This window comes from Marmota marmota, unplaced genomic scaffold (assembly GCF_001458135.2).
Source record: "Marmota marmota marmota unplaced genomic scaffold, marMar, whole genome shotgun sequence".
NCBI lineage: Eukaryota > Metazoa > Chordata > Mammalia > Rodentia > Sciuridae > Marmota > Marmota marmota.
In genome coordinates, this window is record NW_026000196.1 from 423,622 (window position 1) to 429,324 (window position 5,703).

At 48.0% G+C, this 5,703-nt stretch overlaps 1 long non-coding RNA gene across 1 annotated transcript in view; it reads right to left on the reverse strand.

The window, feature by feature from the left end:
• The window catches only part of LOC125612472, a 46,178-nt gene that overhangs the window by 11,571 nt on the left and 28,904 nt on the right, over positions 1-5,703 (reverse strand). The window contains exon 2 of the long non-coding RNA XR_007342801.1: positions 2,315-2,362. This is a non-coding gene — a long non-coding RNA (uncharacterized LOC125612472). The remainder of the gene's footprint in view (positions 1-2,314; positions 2,363-5,703) is intronic.

Sequence of the window (5,703 nt, forward strand, 5' to 3'; positions counted from 1 at the left end):
TCCCCCTCCTCCTGCTACCATAGCTCCTCCTTCCCTACTCCAGGACGCTTCCCCTCCATCCCTCTCCCCCTTCTCTCCCTCCTTTCCTGTAGCCATGTCTCCTCTGCCCACCTCTTCTACTAATACAACCCTTCTCCCTCCCCCCACTCACTCCTCTCTTCTCCTGTCAGTCCCACCAGACCCTCTTACTAGCTAACTCAAAGCTTCTTTGTCCTCTCAGGGAATTGGCTGGTGCGGAAGGGATTGTCCAAGTACACATCCCATTCTCACTTCAAGATCTTTCCCAGACTGGAGAGCACCTTGGGTCCTTCTCTGCTGACTCTTCTACTTATATTAAGGAATTCTGATACCTCTCTCAGACTTATAATCTTACCTGGCATGATGTCTATGTCGTTCTCTCCTCCACTCTTACTCCCAATAAGCAAGCCCACATCCAGCAGGCCACACTAGATCATGCTGATCAAATTCATCTAACAGATATGACTCTCCTCACAGGTGAAGCAGCCGTTCCCCTAACTGAACCCAACTGGGACTACCAAGATGGCCAACAAGGTGGCTGTCACTGCACTTGCATGGTCCAATATCTTATAGCAGGCATGCAGGCAGTTTCTAATAATGTGGTTAGCTTTGATAAGCTGAGACAAATCACCCAGGATCCAGATGAGAATCCAGCCTTATTTCTTAGTGGCGCTCACCAAATATACTAAGCTGGACCCTGAATCTCCCTCTAGTGCAACAAGTTAGCAACCCATTTCATTCCTCAATTGGCCCATGATATTAAAAAAAAAAAAAAAAAAAAAAGTCAGACCCCTATCTGAGATCTGGTGAAAATCCCCTTTAAAGTTTATAATGCCCAGGAGGAGTCAGCTGAACTAGCCAGGCAGGCTCAATTGCAGAAAAAGGTAACACTCCAAACTCAGGCTTTGGCAGTGGCCCTGATGTCTATAGCTCAAGTGAGAGCTCCACGGGGGAACCACCATTATTCTTTATCAGGGGCTTGCTTCAAATGTGGATGTGAAGGTCACTGGGCTCACCAATGCCCAAACCCATGCTGCCACCCTCCAGGCTGTGCCCTGCCTGTAAGCAGACAGGACATTGGAAGAGCGACTGCCCCATGGCCCACCCTTCCTCGGAGTCTCCACATGGGTGTATGACCAGCCAGGTAGGCCCTTCTCTTGAACTACTGGAGTTTGCAGAAGACTGAAGAAGCCCAGACTCAAGGACCCCCATCACCCTCGCCAAGCCCAGGGTAACACTCCAGGTACTGGGTAAATTCATAACTTTCCTTGTGGACACAGGGACTACCTATTCTGTCTTGCCTGCCCACTCTGAGCCTCTGTTTCCTTCCCAGGTCTCAGTTATGGGGATTGATGGCAAACCCTCCTCCCCAAACTAAACTGCTAAGCTGGCCTGTGCCCTGGAGGGTCACCCTTTCACACACTCTTTTCTAGTCATTCCATCCTGTCCAGTTTCTCTCCTAAGCAAAGATGTTTTCCAAGTACTAGGAGCCACCCTCCAACTATACCCCAAGAATAATACCACACATCTTCTTCTGCCTCTAATCCTTACCCTCTCTAATAACCCAACAGTACATATCATACCATTGCCCCCTGACCTAGTCAATCCCCAGGTGTGGAACATCTCCAAACCGGTCATAGCCTCCTACCACAAGTCAGTCTGTATCCAGCTGAATCCCCAAACTAAATTTCCTTCACATCCCCAATTTCCCATCTCCAAAACCCACAGGGAGGGACTTAAACTCATCATAGACCAGTTACTTGCCCAAGGACTCCTCATCTCTACTGACTCCCCCTGCAACACTCCCATATTGCCAGTATGCAAACCCTTTGGAGCCTATTGCTTAAGTCTCCTGCCTTAAAAAGGCACTTGTTCCAGACCTCTGCCTAATTAGTGAAGCAGTTATTCCCATCCACCTGGTGGTTCCCAACCCTTACACTCTTCTTTCTCATATCCCCCTTCAACCACTCACATTACTGTCCTGAATCTTAAAAGATGCCTTCTTTACAGTGCCTCTCCATCCTGACTCTTATTACCTTTTTGCCTTCACATGGGAAGACCCTACATCCTTTAGGTTTCCACAGCTGACATGGACAGTCCTACCCCAAGGCTTCAGGGACAGTCCCCACCTCTTTGGGCAAGGCTTGACACAGGACCTAACTGCTTGTGATTTGGGGGATAGCACTCTCTTACAGTTGGATAGAAGTGCTATCCCCAACCCGCATGGGCAGCTGAACTTAAGGTTGCTCGTGTGAACTTCCAGGGACACCAAATAAAACACAGACATACACTTTACCTTTAAACAAGCTTCAGGACAGCTTCTTCACTCTTGGCCTCAGACTCCCTAAATTGGAGAGCAAGAGAAATTCATGAGAGGCTGTTGAAAGAGAGAGAATATTCCAAAGTGGGCTTTTACTGGGGGGACCCTTGTTCTTAGAAAGTTCTATCCAAAAAAGGCCAGAAGGGGCAGGGTTACAAGGGACAGGTGAGTGTAATTCAACCCAAGGGGTGTCACTTACATCTGAAAATACGCCCTCAACTTCCTGAACTGAGACAATGTCCAAGTCACTATGAAATGTAGTGATCATTCAGAGCCTCCCACTTCAGGATGGAAGGCGTGAGTCATTCAGAGTGGCTCCCCACATAAGAAGCCTTCCCTAATTCCAGGGAAACTGCTGACACTGTTGTCTTCACCCCCATAGAGCAGATCATTCCCAGGTTCGGACTTCCCACCTCCATCCAGTCAGACAACGATCCAGCCTTCACTTCTCAGATTGTTCAACTAGTCTCCAAAGGCCTCAACATCACTTGGAGGCTTCACATCCTCTAGTGACTCCAATCCTTGGGTAAGGTTGAGAGGGCTAATGGCATTCTCAAGGATCATCTCACTAAACTTGCTATTGAACTCAGGCTATCCTTGCCCAATTTCCTGCCACTGGCCCTCACCCGAATTTGGGCAGCCACTAGAGCCTCCTTAGGCCTTAGCCCCTTTGAGCTACTCCATGGGCACCCTTTCTTAATCAACCAAAGCTTTCCAATCACTCCTCTTCCTCTTGTGTCCCACCTGCCCTATCTCACACTTCTACTCAAACTCCTAAGGGAACACGCAGACCGGTACCTTCCTGCGCCATCCGGTACCTCAATCCCAGCACAACCACTGTTATGCTCGAATTCGGGACCCCCAAAAGACCACCAGAGACCCAACCAAGATCCATGTAAGCAGCAAAGAGGTGTTTATTGCGAGCTAGCTCGGTCCTCTGCGCGCACACACAGCAACTGGTGATGCTGAGAGGCCCCGAGCCCAGGGTTTGCAGCAGTTTTATACATTCTTTGGAGAGGGCAGGGACTTCACATACATCATAGCCTCTCTTAGCAAATCATCACACACCGCAGGAAAATCAAATAACAACTCTAAAACATGATTAGCACATTCACTGGCGGGAACAAGTTGGGTAGGGATGATTGGTCAGTACAAAAGGGGTATTCATTTGAACTGATTGGTTTAAGCCAAGAGGGGTGTACATGCTGAACCACATGGTTTCCCAACATGTTATCAACCACCATAAACTACTGGGAGGGTCATCTGGCATCCCAGGTATTTCTCTGTCTCATGCTGATTGGTGGCTGCTAGGGGGTTACTATGGGTCTCCACCTAGCCTGACTGAGTCAGGGACACCTGGCGCAGCAGATCTCTCCTGTTATTTGTAGATAAACAACTTAGCAGGGTGGGAATGTGCCTAGGAGTGCTCTGTGGGTTTTTCCAAGGACAAAGGCCATGTCCCTTCCTTGGACAGGCTTTGCTCTGAGATAGAGGCTGGATTTTCACCACAAACTGAATCGGACCCTCTTTAACTGGGTGATGCAGTCTTACTTCAGAGGAACTGCATCCTCAATTATTGGAATCTCTCTGGACAGGACCCAATACAGTCATACTTACTACCCCAACAGCAGCCAAGCTTTTGGGCCACTCCCCTGGTACCATGTCTCCTGCCTTAAAAAAGCACTTGTTCCAAATGTCCAGTCCTGGACTTCCACCATGCTGGGGCCCACCAAACTCAAGATTTCTTGCCAACCCTCTTCTTCTTTTAATAATCATAAATCTCTCCCAAGCTTCTATCCCAACCCACAGATGGCACTTCTACATCCAAGTGACATGGCACCAGGATGGCACCACCCACCTATGTGCAGCAATGCTATGCTTCATATCAGACCAAACTGAGGAATCTTGTAAGCGCTGGCCTAACACCTTTGGCGGGTGCCCTTATAATTCATGAGAAATGAGAATACACCAATTTAACTATTTGGGACCTCTACGATCCCAAATGGACTTCTGGTGCTGATGGCAAATTTTATTCTTGGGGTTTTGCCAAGCACCCCTCAGCCTCTATCAGAATATGGAGAACTTATATACAAGTGTTCTCTCAAATTCACATAACCAACCAGGAGCAAGAGAAAGAACTCCAACACTGGCTGGATGCAGTTGCCCATCCTAAAGCTGACCCTTTCTCATGGATGGTCCTAATACATCAGGGCCTCCAGCTTCTCAATTTATCCAAAGTTAATAACATTTCAGACCATTTCCTCTGTTCAGGTTTCAATCGTACTCCGTTAACTGCGATTCCCATTGATCTTTCTCTCAATATCTCAACCATACCATTTGAGGAAGTACCTCTTTTTCATAACTCATCAGGAAATTTCCTCTGCTGCTACACTTCCTCTGGTTCAGCACCCTATGACCAGATCATTCAAATTTCCTCCCAACCTTTGCTCCACCATGGTTCTTTATCTGGTGCAATGGTTCCCTAACAAAAAATCTAAGCCTCAACATGCCCTTTGCTTTTTGTGTTCCTTCCACATTGGTCCCTCAATTAACTCTACAGTGAAGCTGAATTAACATGGCTTGTTACTACTTCCCTTTCCAGGACAAGACAGGCCGTTTTTCTACCAGTAGTAGTTGGATTCTCCCTGGCCTCCTCACTTGTTGCCTCTGGACTGGGGGGCAGGAGGACTTGGTTATGCAGTAACTGCTACTCAGAAGCTTGAACAACAATTTCGGGAAGTGATAGAGGTATCGGCCATCTCTCTTGCTTCCCTACAAAGATAAATGAAAGAATTCCCCACGCAAAGACACTTCGCCAGGAGAATTCCAATTTTATTGCAAAAAGCAGTGTGCTTATATAGAACTAAGGGGGAGATGGTAGGGCTTAGATAAGTGGCAGGCAACCCGTTTGTTGGCAAGTTCTTTCAGATATCAGCTCCAGAGCCCAGGAATTAGTTCTCATTGGGGCTAAGGTTCCCCGCCAGCGAGATTTGAAATTGGCGCTGGTGGGAGAGTTCACACGGGCGGAAACTTTTCACGCCACTGCAGAAAAGAAGAAGGTAGGAAGAAGAGGTGCTTAGGCGCCATGTTGGGGTTTTTTCTCTGGGGTATGGCTGCCGTTTATACTTTTCCCAACATTCCTCCCTTTTTGTTTTCTTAGGAAGTGGGGCGTCATTGGTCAGATCTGGCTGCTTCCTGCTGTGTGGGGGCGCTGTGGGGCCTAGAAAGGGAAGTGGAGGAATGCTCGGGGGGCAGGTCTGGGGATATCATGGCAGCCAGAAATAAAACCCAGTGGCTATAGACAGCTACTTCCATAGGGGTGAAGTCTGTGAAAGTTCCCTGAAGCCACAAGTTGTCGATGGCAT